The sequence below is a fragment of the Strix uralensis genome, chromosome 14, assembly GCF_047716275.1.
Source record: "Strix uralensis isolate ZFMK-TIS-50842 chromosome 14, bStrUra1, whole genome shotgun sequence".
NCBI lineage: Eukaryota > Metazoa > Chordata > Aves > Strigiformes > Strigidae > Strix > Strix uralensis.
Genome location: NC_133985.1, coordinates 20,272,754 through 20,287,827, shown reverse-complemented (window position 1 = coordinate 20,287,827; position 15,074 = coordinate 20,272,754).

Genomic DNA, 15,074 nt, shown 5'->3' with positions numbered 1-15,074 from the left:
ACATTAAATTACAGTGGGCCAAAACCCACGCTGGCCACGGGGTTAGGAAGGATGACTGGCTGGTGATGCCTCAGCTTTGTGGGATTCTTCTGGCTCGAGGGCCTGAAAGAGCTTTTCAAAGCATGACCTAACCCCATGCCAGGCAGAACACAACACTGGTTTGGGGGTGTCCTAAAAAAGCTTTCCTTAAGTTCATGCAATTTAAAAAGATGCTGGGGAACATGGTGAATGGAGCTCTCTAAAATCTACATGTGTCACTAATGTAACAGAAGTAGAGAAAGAAATAGTTTGACTCACATTCCTAAAGTTATTAAGCAGCAGAAGTGAAAAAAAAATCCTCTCCTACGTTTGATACATTTTTCCCTAAGTGACTATTACTTGTTTCTTTGCATCCAAAATAGGAAATTATCAAGATTATGAAATCCAAAGGAAATAGAGAAAGTGAATAGGTAGGACAGGGTACTGAGGAAAGGTTAAATCCTTTAGCAAACCTTGTCTCCTTACATATAATGTGAAATATTCCAGGTTTGATCATCTGCAGTTTATTTTATGTTCTTTACAGTTCATTGTTTGCTCCATTGGAAAAAGGTTTAATTGTTTTAGCCTGTCCCTATGTGAGATCAGATGTTCATCAGTGTTCTCCCCTCTTTCCAAGGGGCTGAGTTCACTTGGCTGTTTCCTGGGAACAGTATTGAGGGGAAACCCATTCATTTAAAGGCACTCTGTAGTTACAAACGAAGGGTTAAAAAATATTCCCTTGTCCATTCATTTTGTATGCATTAAAGTCTAACTTCTTGATTCAGCCGGTTCTCCAGGGCATTGCCCAGGTCACCCCAGCGGTGACTGTAGGCACATCCCTGTCCTCCAAGGACATGCTGCCTCACCTCCTTGCTTTAGCACACACCCATACCCATTGCTTGGGGAAGTGAAGCTGGGATCTGCCAAAGCATCTTGCTGTAGGAAAGATCCCAGAAACGGAAAGAAAAATGTTGGTGGTGCGGGGAACGATTGTCCATCTATGGGTTGATCTCTAGCCCTCATTCTCCCTAGGTGATTAATTGGTTGTTGGATGACAAGCTGATTATATCTGCCCCCCAGTCTCTTGCTCCTTGCGGATCCTAAAAAAAAAAAACCCAACACAAATTTACAAAGTTCTCCATCTTACCAACAGACTGCGAAAAAGGGAGAGAAACCACAGACATCGGTAAGGATTTATACTCAGGTCAGTCTTTGGTGAGGTGTCCATCTCCTGCTGTCCCACTGATTGATCTCCAGCTCCTTTGCAAAGCTGGAATCAGAAACTGGGTCCTCAGGCATCTTCCTCCTGCCCTGTGGCAAGGGAGAGGAAAGCGGGGCTGGCCCCTTCTCCCAAAACATCTTGGGCAAGCCCAGGGGCCCTGTCCTGAGGGAGAGCTCGTGGCATGAACCAGAGGGAACAGGAGAACAGGATCCCAAGGAGCCCCAGAAGCTCACTCTGGCAGCCAGGCCATGCAATGCACATGGACAATCTGCAAGCTGGGAAGTGGCTGCTGGCTCTGGCTCCCTTCATATTCTGGACCATTATTTTTGTCCACATTTAATTTAATGCATAAGCACCTCATGAAAATATCAAAAGGATATGGTCCTGCCAATGAAGACCTTTTGGTCTGCTCTAAAGCACTGTGATGTGAATGTAACGTAAACCCAAGGAATGAGGCTGGGTAAAGCTGGAGCTGGACAGTCACATTTTGACTTAATTTATGTACAACTGGGAGCCTTTAGTGCATTTACATGGCCACTGTTAGGAATGGTCCATGAGATCTCCTTTTTGCTAGCAAACACGTGGAGTCCTTGAGTTCAGTTCAGGAGAATCAAACTGTCTGAGTGTAACTAAACCCAGGATTTGTCACTTCAAGTACAGATTTTCAGCTGCATATACACTTAAAAATTCCTTTATTTTGAGTGCTTTGCTGTGCAGTAAACAAAGATTTTGTGCCTGTTTTCCTTTATAAATATTTATAACAAAGTTGGTGGCTACTGGTCCACCAGTGAATGTTTGTTGTTCTCAGCATTTCTGGACATAATCTACCCAAGATTTACATGTGTTTTTAATATACAGTAACTTTCTACTTCTGGAAGGCCTTGGATTAAGACCAACTAAAGGAATTGCTTCTAGAAGAGAATTAGACAGATTTTGACGTGCAGAAGGTTTTATGTGTTTGTTGATCAGAGGTTGTTTGATAAAGATGCTTGGAAATAGGCACAAGGAGAAGGAGGAGGGAAGATGCCATCTTCCTTCAGGAATATGAACGACCTCTCCCCATAAAACCAATTTACTTGACATGCACACAATTGTAAATTAACAATCCATGTTCTGCCAGAAAACAAAATAGAGAGCTCTTCTTGATTTGCTAGTGAGAAAATTGCTGGAGTTTATTTTAATTTGAACCAGATTTCCTGAATTCTGGAAACAGGAGAGTGCACCCTGTTGCAGACAAGCTGGTGGGGGGCTCGGGGAGGTGATGGCATGTTGGTGTCTCACTGCTTGCCTGTTGATGTTGTGCGTGGACTGTGGTGTACTTAGCCTGAAGCAGCAGGTCCCCGCACTGCTGCATGCCAGGGAGGTGATAAAATGGGACGAGCAGCTTAAGCTAGGCTCGAGCACTGGCAGCAAACATAATGTTCAACTCTCCTTTTTTTTCCCCCTTTAGTGGGAAAGTTACAGTCTCAGCTTTCTTGCAGCATTAACCCTCTGTTGGCATTTTGAAGGATGGCAATGTTGGAGAAGTCGTGTTTTAAAAGTGTGTGGCCTCACTTGAGGCATTTGAAGTCCAGGTGAGCCTGTCAAAGCTATCTGGTTATGTCCTTAGCATTCGACTTTTGAGAAAGTCTTGAGAAGGGCAGAAGTCTGCAGCATATGGAAGAAGCAGTACTTGTATTGCTATCCAAAAAGAGGGTGAAAAGGGACTATAACTCAGGGCAAAATATGGCCTTGATCTCACTGCTGCCACAGACAAAAATCCTTGTTATGTTCAAAGAAAAACGATTCATCTCTACTGCATTTGTTCCTCCCTCCCCACACCTACACTCAGGACAAGTTGCTTTTTTACAACTGCAGCTTTAGGACACTCAGTAACGTGTGTGATATCCTACTCGTGTGGCACCTCCTTATTCCTCCTTTTGGGCTGTGACAAACGTAATCCTGCCACTAGCAGAATGCAACAGGTAATAAATTACACTGTGTATAAAAGCAGTCCTCACAGTTTCCATAATTTGTTTGGGCTTGTTATGATTGTCCACAGCCTCTCCACTACATTGGCATGCATGCAAAATACCAGCATTTTAAAAGGAGTCTCCAGAGATGAGAAACGAGCAGTGTGGAGATGAGAATTAATACATCATGTGTGAACTGGCCTTTTTTACTTTGTTTGTTTTGCTATTTGTTAATGGATCAAAGAGGTACCCTTGACAACAGATGGAAAATTAGTCCCAGTATCAACCAGGGGCTCCAGTGAAGATCATGGCCCATTGCACAGGAAGGATGCATTCACTGTCCAGAAGATCTTACAGTCTACTTTAAGCCAGGAAACAGAAGGAAGGTAGATGAGGAGGAGGAGTGGGGAGGGAGAAGAGATATAGCCTCCAGGAAAGTCATTAAGGAACACATGCCTTCCTGACTTCATGTCTTTTTAAAGTATATTTTATCTCTTTCTGTTGGGCTTTGAACCCTTTGGAGTTTATTTAAGCTATTGCAAACTTGCTGACTTAGGGAGCAAATAAGCCTTTGGGATCAAAGCAGCTGGTATTGTCAGAGGTATTGAGGGTGAAATAACACATTAGCAGAAGGAGAGCTGAGAATAAAAATGGAAAGAAAATCCAACTTGATATTTTGTTCTTTTGCTTTTAACCTCCTTCCCAGCTTGATCCTTTTCATTTGAACAGGTATTAATTTTCTTTGTGTGTATCCCAACAGTATAAATATTTAATGGTCCTGGATTACAGAGCTGAAATATGAGATTAGTTCCAACCTTAAAGTTTTGTGCAGGATCTCTTCCTCACATTTAGATGACTCCCACACTGCAGGGAGGAATATCTCCCATCTCTGTGGGAGGAGCATCTCAAGCGCTATTTTGAGTTGGTTTTCTTTTTTTGGTCTTGTTCAAAGCTCAGAAGACATAAACACCTCACCCACTCCCAGTCTTTCCGTTGCTATTTTCTGGTGACATGCTATGACAAACCGAATGCCAGCTCCAGGTTATCAGGGGGACTGGGGCATGCAGGGTTGTGAGCTTGAATGCCATTTCCTACCTGTAGCAGGCAGGCTCACGGCTTGGGAACTGTGCAGAGCATTCAGCTTGGAAAAGTCCATGCAGATATGGTAAATATGGGTAAGGTGTGCAATATGGCAGGGCCAACACAAATATGGTAAAGTTACTTGCACCAGTTTTTGTTATGCAAGTAGACAGAGGTTTCCCTTCTCTTTTGCTTTCACTCTTCAATAAGACAAAGGAGAAATATGGAGTAGAGGAGCATTGGCCACTGATTTTCAGAGGGCTAACGCAGAAAGTAATGGAGATTGCAGTGTTTAGGTCCTCTGCAAATCAGGGCATGCCTTTACAAGCCTATATATAAATTTAGGTGCCTACTTTCAAGCCCACAAAGTAGAAAAAAATAGAATAACTTAATTATGAGGATGTAAAATGGCATAACAGTTGGTAAAAGTTTGGGGATCGAAGCCAAAGCCCATGGGATATCAGATAAAGTCTTCCTTTTGGGGATGATGGGGATTTACCAAGGCAATCAGCAGTCCTGTGGGAGAGACCATCTCCAAGGTCCAGGTACGGCTCTCCTCCCTCTTGGTATATCAATGGATCGAAGTAATAATGGAAAACAGTCAAAATTCAGATACCCAGACACCCCGGTCCACTACTCATGGACAGAGCAACAAAGCTCAGCCGCATCTAGCAACAAAAGAGCTCCATCTGACGGGAAGCTAACAGCACTCAAGGTGATTGATTAATTAATTAAATACATCAAGACATAGAACAACAAAAAGCGCTACAGACAAGATGCAACGTGAGAGATGATCTAAAGAAGAGACTTGAGTTAACTCCTGAGCTCCAATTGGTGGGATCAGCAGGTTTTGCAGGACTTTGGCGCTCATGTAATTAGATGGTTTTACTGAGTGTGACAGCTCAAGTGACGTCAGACCTCGCCAGGATCCTCAACTTGTCCTTTAAATCATCTCTGCTCTGGGAACGAGTGCTGCAAATGTCAAAGGAGCTTAAAATATTCATTACCAAAACTCATCATTCCAGCCCCGAAATGTTCACGGTGATTTTCTCAGTTGGTTTCACTAGAGTTTGGAGAGTCGCCAGCTGCATTATGTGATAAGCCACAGCAAGTCAGTATTGACAGAGGAGTCAAAAATAAAAGTGTAAAGGACTGTCCATTTTCCTCATCCTTCAGCCAAAAGCAAGTTTTCGAAACTTACGCACTGTGTTCTAAAATCCTTTTACCCAAGTGACATTTAAATCTGCGGCTCTCAAGTGTGATTTCACAGCATTAATATGACACTGCCATTAGCATGTGAAAGTGTACGTGACATTCCAGTGCACATATTTATAGCAAAAATGGGACAGATTCGCAGCTCATGTAAACCACCAAGTTCCTTTTTATGGTTCTCCTTTGATTTACGCAAGCTGAGATTTTGAGGCAAACTCGGTAGTCTGGTCTTCAGCCCCTTTTTTTAATTAATGATATCAAAGTGCATTCTCTAGAGAGAGTCAGAATGAAGATATAGCAACTTTTCCAGCTAGCTGAAAGATCTAAAACATTGCCGAAAAAATTGTTTCCAGGCATTTAAAATGGTAGGGTCTTTTTTCCCTTTCAAAAAGGAAAGAAAAAGAGGTCTTTTTTTCACTTAAAAACTTAATCCATTTCTTCTAGAAAACGCTGAAACAAAATACATAGGCAACTTTGGAAATACTTTTACTTCTTTTTAGAAATACTGCCAAATGAACATGTTATTTGAACATATTCATCTATTTTTGAGAACCTTTTTAGAAGAGCCCAAGGAAAAACTTCCCCTGCTGCTAATGAGAAGGTATCTACGGGCTGTTTCAAATCGCTTTGGGTTGAATTCTGCATATGTTTGTTGTTTGGATTTACTCAGTGTTTTAATTAATTTAATTCAGCTCATCTGAAATAGGCTTAAATTGCAGTTTTCAGCAAAGTCATTTTATTGCATCTCAACAGACAGGGCATTAATTACTTTTGTAATTAAAAAAAATGATGTATGGGGAGTAAATATGCCTCCAGCTCTTTTGGATGCTTAAAAATACCTTCTTTTAAGAGGTGCTGGCAAAGCTCAGACCCGTTAGGGAGATAATCGAGGAGGCCCCTGCAGCCCTGGGATGGCGGCTGCGCGGGTGTGATGCTGCTGCCCTGCACCCGGGATGTGGCCTCAGCACATGGGAATTGCAATTGTTATTTAAAAGAACCAGGCATTTATGTCAATATTGAGAAATCCTCTGAGGGTAATATAGCCCAGATCCAAGCTCTGCTGGATCGATTGAGCCCCGTCAGAGTGTGTTTTGTAGATTTGTATTGGCCTTGGTCTGTAAATGAAAGCAGTAGGAGCCAGTGATGCACAAGCTTCTCTTTCTCTGTTGTCCTGTTAGCAAAACAAACCATAAATATTCAAAATCAGAGTCATGCTGTAACTGTCATGAGATGGCCTTAATAACTGAAAATAAATGGAGAGGGTGGTTATCTTTTGATTTTGAGCCATCAGGCTAATGAAGTCTAGAATTCCACTGTTCAACTAAAATGGTTTGAGAATGCAGAATCTAATGTAAACTCATTACTTCAGATTGAGAAATTTAAGACAACTCTAACTGGTTGCGATAGGAGCAGGGTCCAGCAAAGCAATGCAGCTTCCTAGGAGCAAGGAGCATCCGTTGGGACTGTGCGAAGTCCTCGTTGCTGGACTGTTTTCCATCTGGGAGGGAGCTAGCCTAGAGGGGCAAATGTGAGAAGCAAATGGATATCATGAGTTTCCATTTCTGTAATTTAAGATAAAAACATTACGGGTGCTTGCCATGGCTTTGGTTGCAGCTCAGAACACCACGTCCCCACAAGGACTGGCCATCTAGGAGCTATCAGCAGAGGGGTGATGGACCAAAGGAGAGCTTGAACCTCGGCACTTAGGCTCAGCACCTTTCTAGACAAATTTTGATTAGAAATTTGACTTTTAATCAGTCCCACCCAGCGACTCACTGTCCGGTGCGAGGAAAGGAGCCTGCTTGACTCCTGGGTCCCTCCTGCCCCTGAGCATGGTCTGGGCTTGAATAGAGGAGCTCTCAACAATTTTTATTCTGGTCATTTACTCCTTCTTGCAGAGTCCGACTCTGCAGTACAGATGTTAATGCACAGCTGTTTACCATTTTTTTCTGGTCGGTCATGTGAATTGTCCCCTGGTAGGTTGCCTTTTTTTTTATTTTTTTTAAGTCTAACGTCTGCTGGCAAAATCTGATTTTTTTTTTTTTTTTAAATTTGCGTAATTAGTCACAGTGCCTGAGAAAAGACATGAAATGCTCCAGCAAAATATGTATATGTCAGCTGTGGATTCCTCCCTGTCACCTTCACAGCGAGGAGGCGTCTCAGCAGCTGTGCTAGAAACGTGGGCTTCTTGGCTGTGTGGTCCCGCTGCTGTGTCCCACGTCCCGCCTTGGGCCTGCAAGCTCAGTTTTAGCAGAGCCTCACTTCAAATGAAGCCTGCAGCCCAGCTCCTTCCTTGGGCTCATCCTGGTCCTGCAAAGAGGTACTGGAGTTCAGCATCCCACACTGCCCATGCTGAAGCCAGCAAGCACTGTTGGAGCATGTGAGGTGGGAGTGGGAGCTTCTCCAGGCGTTTGAGACCATGTGGGAATCATCATTTTCCAGGAAATATGTTTCAAGTGCGGTCCTTCCGCTAACGCGCCTCCTCTGACGGCCTGGGCTGCTGGCTCCCCAAAGCCGTGGGGAGATCCTGGTGCCCTGTAGACAGGACAAGGAAGCTGTTTTGTGGGTTATGTCCTCAGCCATTAAACCCTGGTCATTCATGAGACATCACAGTCCTGGCAGGGCTTCCTGTGCCTGGGCTCCACATTCTTAGATCCTTTTGATCTGGGCAGGTTGCAGTGTTCTCCCTTCCCTCAGCTTTCCTTGGCTGTTTTTGGGATGCATCTCCTACAAAAGGAGCCACAGGAACAACACTGCCTCTGCCCTACACCCAACACCAGTGTACGCGTCCCACCACCCACACCCTGCAGCCTCCCTGGCGTGAATTAACTCTCTGGGCACAAAAAAATCAGCCGTGGGTTTGGTGAGGCTTCCAAAACACCCTGTACATCAGCCAGAATGAGATTACACAGCGACCGAATGAGCTGGGAAGGAAACCTGGAGCAGGGGCAGCTGCCTACAGCACATCAGGGCTCCCCCAGCACTGACTTCTCCAGTTTTCTGGGGGATCTCACCCCTGCACGGCTGCTGGAGAAAACACACTTCCCCAGTGCATTTTCCTTTTTTTCAGTAAGCGTCGAACCGTGAAGTAGCAAAGGGCTTCCAAACACGTTCTCTAAATTTTTGAAAACCCAAGGTCCTCTCTCAAATGAAAAACCTTACGGATTCGAGCGGCTTGCCTGGTTCCCAGGGCATTGCTCAGGGTTTTTGTCAAAGTCAGGGTTTGGGGTTACCTAGCCCTACCCTTCCAGGCTCCCATCAGGTCTGTGACAGCTGAGGGATTTTGGCAACTCAGTGGGAATAATACACCCCAAATGGGTTTGTTTTGGAATATTTCAAGTTAAGAAAACGTCAAATATTTCCACCCTGACATTCAGTCCATTTGGCTGCTTAATAACAGTGACTAATTGAGTTCCTAGCAATGATTAAAAATTCAGTAGTTCAACTAGAGAAGGAAAACACTGAATATTGCCTTTTAAGCACCGTTCCTCACTCACAGACAGGACACAATCTGTGCTTAAGCTTTTGTTCAACGTCAAGTGTCAGACTAGTTAGAGTGCAGGCAGCTTCTTCCCTCCAGGTTTGGGAATAAAGCTTGTGCATGCAGGGAATTTCTCTTTCTCCCATAAATCCGTTGCAGAAAATCAAATTTATATCAGCTTGACAGAGAGTAAAAATTTGGCTTCTGGTCTACATAATGTATCTACATAAGATAATGTATGTCTGAGATTTCTGTGTAGGCTGATACAGTTTTAAGTAACCCTCTAATACCAGTAGCCACACCAAAAAAGAGAAAGGTATTAAAAGGCTTTTTTTTTCTTCTTTTTTTTTTTTTTTTGTGTCCTCTTCTCTTGCACCCCTAAAGTGAAAATGAGCAGATAAAACCAAACATATCATGTTTTCAAACTCTTCCTGAAGCTGGGAGTGGGTCTGGGCAGGGAAGATTATCTCCCAACTGCTCCGACAGCTTGCAGGGACGCCGCCGTGGGAGCTGCTTCTGCGGCTGTGCAGAGAGTGGCCGACTTCAAAGCTGGGGTGGGAATTTGTTCCCACGTAGTATAAATAAATCTCTTCCTCCGTGGCGTGGCTGCCTGCGAGTGCGGGACGGCTGCAGGCGCACGGGCTGTGCATGCGAGGGTTCAGTACCGGGGCATGGCGAGGCTTCGCCGCTACGGATGAAAGGAGGTTAAGAACAAATTTCTGGATGCTCTTGGGGTATTTGTCCACAATTCCTTCCTTCCTACTGTTTTAACAGGTTCCTGTGCATTTACTCATCCTTTATAGAGTGTTAATCTCCTGTTGCCTATTTTCCAGGCGTTTGTAACTGCAATCTGTTTGTAAACTGCCGCTCTTAAGCAATGATAGCCTTGACCAAAAAAGTGATTTTAAAAGAATTTCTTGATTAAAAAAATATTGTGTCAGACAGATGATAAACAGGTGGTAACTGGAGGGAAGTCTGGTTTACCAAAAAGAAATAAAATTGTTCCAGCAACCCAGTGAAATCCTATTACAATGCTGAGGTTGACCAGGGCACCAAGATAAGGGTAAAGATCCTTGATTTTTCTTTAAATCACAGTGTTGAGTGTGTCACAGAATAAATGGGAATGTCCCTTCTGTGCCAGGAGACAGGTGAGGTTGGGATTCAGGGGAGTTAATTACTTCATTTAAATGAAAGGAGGCAAGAGGTCCTGGCTGTTATACCAGGTTTCCCATATCTGCATGTACATCTCTTGGCTGCTTTCGCTCCCCATAGCTCTCAGCTATGGGGTTGGGAAAAATTCAGGCATCCTCATGGTGCCTAAGCATGGTACTACCGGCCTGTGCATTGGAGTATTCAGAGGGGTCAAACCCTTCAGGGGTTGTTCAAGATACTTATCCTGCAGCTTATTATTTCTCCTTAAATTAGCTGAAAGTTTCTGTCCTTGCCCAGCTCAGCTTGCTTTAACCATGTGGGTTCCCCAGTGAAAGCAGAGCCAGCTCCCCCTCTGCAGCAGCATGTCTGTGTCCTTCCTCCCCACCCAGCCGTCCTGGGTGGTGCTCGGCCCCTCTATGTGTCCCCATGGCTACAGATGAGCCTCTTTGTTCAGCCCTGGGTAATTTTCCACTTTCCAGACCTCCTCTGTGTAATAAATTAAGTCAATCTGGCTTCTCAGCTCAGCCCCTCGTTGGTGTAGGGGCTGTTTTAGTGTTTCTCGCTCCGGGGTCCCAGCCAGGGGGGCTGAAGGTCTTCTCCAATGTGGGGGATCTGCGTGTCCACACCAGGAACATGTCACATTTCCTAGTGGTTATGCTAAAAACACAACCAGAAATCATAAACTGTATGTCACCTCAGTCCACAAATTGTCACACCAGTTTGTCTTTACTTTTGAGAGAGGAATGTCAGACATCCCAGATCTGGCACCTCCAAACTGCCAATAAATCATTAGGTCATTCTCTGTTTTGTGCAGCATCTTATATCAAAGAAATTGCTAATAATAGCAACTCTTTTTCTTTTATCCCTTTGTTTTTTCACTCTATTTTAGTTCTAATCTCCAGTCTAAAATCTCTGCCTAGTTTGCCTACTCCAATCTGGCTGGAAATTTCAGGTGCTGCTGAAACTACCCAGTAGTTTGTCACAGTGAATACAGGGCATGTTCCTGGGACTACTGGAAGGGCAAAACAGGGGAACACTGTGGGCACACAAAGAAAGAAAAATCCTGGAAAAAATTATGGCAACGAACAAATCTTCTGGTCCCCATTAAAAGGTAATAATTCTAACCAAAGGAAGGGGGATTTTCCCGTTGTGAAATGAAATAAACATTCGTAAATGATTTGTGTGTGTGTTTAAATTTAAATTTAGAATTTTATTAAGTAAGTTGTTCAAAGGCCCTTTTCTTCCCAGGGTAGTTTGGTTACAATCTTCTTTTAAGAAAGAAAATCTCTGCAAAGAACACAGCCTCTGCAGCTCGCTTTGCTCTGCCCTCACCATGCAAATAACACCACGCTGTGATATTTGGCAGCAGATCTTTCACTCTTTTAATTACTGCTGTGGTCCTGGTTAGATGCACAGCATCTCAGAGTAGAGTTTTGAGAGTTTCTGTGACAGGTTTGTGCCACAAATAAATATGGGTAGTCGTGGGGCAGGTGAGGGGTGAGGGAGATCCCTGTCCAATGCCCTGCCATGGGGCTGGGGGATTTCCAGGTCGGAGGATGCTCAGCATCCACCTTTCAGACCAGTTTTCCATTGCAAATGATGCCACAGCTCTCCTGGCTTTGTCATTTTGAGGCTGATTTAAGCCCTCAGAGGGTGCTGTAAGTAGCCATGTAAATGCCCGACCTGAACCACGCCAGCAGCAGAGCCGGACTGACACCAGCTCGCCCTGCCCGGTCTCCTGGGGTGCCCAGGCCGTCGCTCTGCTTTGCTGAGGTTTTTCTCATATTATTGCAAATTAAGTGCCCAAGGGCTTTTCATATAAGCCTAAATCCAAAAACTTCTGTGATGTATTCCTCTTAGGAGCTTGGGTTTCAGACAAAGCTGACTTTATGGCAGCACTTAAGCTGGATACAGGTTTTTGAAATAGCCGCAGCATTTTTTTGTGCAACTATATTTAAGAAGCTATTGCGAAGTCGTTATTTACAAAAGGCAAGCTAGCACCTTTATGTTGCTTGCTTCTTGATTAAAAAAGGTACTTTTGTCCATCTTGAAATACTTTCCTGAGTAGAGAGGAACTTACACCAAAACACGTGTATGTCGTGCTTTGAGGTAGTAAGGCTGCGGTCCCCACAATTAAAAAGAAGGTACCATTTGTTAAAATGTTTGCTTTTGCTGAGCACAATGCAGACTCTGTGCTGTTATTAGACTGGCAAAAGTAACCATTAATACTATCCTGGCGCCACTCCAAGAGTAAAAATCAACTCAGGTCTGTGTCATTAACTCAATAACTTTGTCATCAGAGTAATTGCTAGGATCTCAGTTTTTTTCCTATTCTGCATGAATCTCTGAGTTTTAATATTCAGGTACATTAGACTGTAATTTCCTATTGATTTTTACACTGGGAAGGTGAAGAGAAGAGATGTAATTTTAAGAAGTGTTTTCAGTTATTTGATTAAATTAATTGCTCCCTTTCACATACAGTAGTCACATAATATCCTTAATTTGACAGTAGCATGAAGATGTTATCTGTATTTTTGAACTCTGGTTGCCTACGTGGCGTGTCCTCATCCTTCCCCTCTCAGAAGTGTGGTGGGTGTTTTGTAGGAGGTTGTGGAGATGTGGAGGTCAGCTTTCATTTAGGCTGTGAGGATTAAACATTTATGGTCTGCAGAGGAATTAAGTGGTAAAATGAAAGCCAGACAGCAAATCAGCTCCTGTTCATTTACTCTTTTGGAATGAATAACATCTTTCCATAAAATCTGTGTAGCCAGCTGGGTTCTACTGGGTCCAGTAATGCTGGTTTTACTGGCAGACCTGACTTACTGGGTGACTTGGTGCCCAGAGCAAAGTGCTCTGCAGCCTTGGGCACATCTTCAGGAAAAAAAAGGGCAAATTCTTAGTTGTTTGCTCTTGCTAGCACATGCCTGTGCAGCTCTTCCAATTCTCCCTCCATCCTTCCATGAAGGATTTCTTAAGGCATTTGTTAATGTCAAATGTCCTGAATGTTGGGATTACTGTAATGTGCTAAGAAGCCTGGTGGAGTAACACTTGTCCTGTCCCTAATTAGCTCATTTAGTTGTTTGATTGAAAAATTGCAGAGCACTTTCTGCCTTCTGTAAATAGATTAAAGCATTTTTCTGCAAGAGCAATCATGTAAAATGTTTTCTTGAAATAGTTTTGATTCAAAAATAAGGTACTCTTTAATAAAAATAATAGAAACTATTTTTTATTGAAAACAGCTAGTGCTGCATAACTTACCTTGAGATTTTTCGTCCACATATTTCAAAGTGCTTTGAAAAAAAATGAAAGATTATGTGGGGGAAGATCATGCAATGATTTGTTGAGTTGTTCTCGAGGCACTGATAGCATAGGGAACAGATCCTGAACATCACAAGGTCTAGTCCAGATTTCTGTTGACAACGTTCCTGTCTGTGGTCCATATTACAGTGTACCCATTGCAGACCTCTTTCACTGAACACCACAATATTTTAATCATACATGAGCTTTTATGTCTTTATTTAACTCTGTTAATAATGCAGTTTCTCTCTTTATTTCCTCCATAGATTCGCTGTGCTGACAGGGAAGAATCTCAGTTATCTTCGCCTATAAACTCCTTTGGCACATGGACTTGCATCGAGTTCACTCATGTGAAATCCCCCTGGAAATTCCAGCTGTGGGGGCTGGCAGTGTAACTGTGGTCCCAGCCCTCTGCGGACAACCATCTCGTGTCATCTGAAATGCAATGTAACCTCAGAAATGAAAGTTTGGCCCCACTGATCAGGATCCAGATGGATAAATTCAAGCTGGGGGCCCAGTTTTGACCCATGTCTGATTTAAATGCAAAGTATCATAAATTGTTTAAAGCCATTCCCGCATGTGTTTAAGCTTACCCATGCAAGCAGTCCCATTGAAGTCAATTATGAACAATGGCATTTCTTTCTTCTTTATTCACTGCTGATTTCTGGTACAGGGTGTAAATGAGTCTTTTATTGCTTTTGACACCAAAGTCCCTTAGCCAGCCACTAAAGAGGCATCATACTAATTGATAAATGCTGCTTGATTGGAGGGTGTTTAATTTTATAATCCTATTAACAATGATAGATATGTCAAATATTTGTGCCTAATGGACAGAACATATTATATTACTCTAAGGTTTCCAGTTTAATTTTTTTGTAAGCAATTGGGCAGAACCGCTGATGTAAGACAAACAGATGCTCTTCAGCTGTACTTTTCCATAAATGATTTTGTTCTGTTTTTTTTGTTCCCCTACCAGGCATATCAAGTTCAAAAGAAAATGTTGCCTCTCACTAATGAGAAGATTAATCGCATTCACATATGCAGCAGACTTTGACAATTCTGTTGAAAGTTTGATGACCTTTAAGAGACAAAGTTTTAGTGTGCCCAAAATAAATAATTCATCCTTCACAGATTTGCCCTCTGTATCCATCTGCTTAAATCTGAAGCATGCTGATTAAAGTGCCTGAGTGCAATTATCTTCAAAACTCATCGAGATAAAAATCTCTATTTTCCTATTGTACTTCAAAGCACAATTGCTCTTTTAAAGATATCAACAATCTGATATACATGGGGTCCTTTTTTGCTCTGATTTATGTCCAGCTCTCCATAGCATCCTTCAAAATCTCACAGAAAGCTCTGAATTTCTTTTTTCCATGCAAGTTCCTTTTCCAGCACTGAAAGCTGAAATGTGTAACTAATCCTCTTGCAAAATCTCTGAAATTGTCATCTTCAAACGCAACCGGAAAATTCATCTCTGTTCTCACGTACAGGGAGAAAAATGTCATCTAGGCAAGTGGCAAGATGTGATTTACTTTGATTACTGCAATTATTGACACTGCCAGGCTCCTTCCATCTAGGAAGGCTGCAGGCAGCTAATTGCCAAGAAAACCCATTGCCCCCTTCTCTCCCCCTTGCAATGTCCACTTTGCTGATTTCTCCC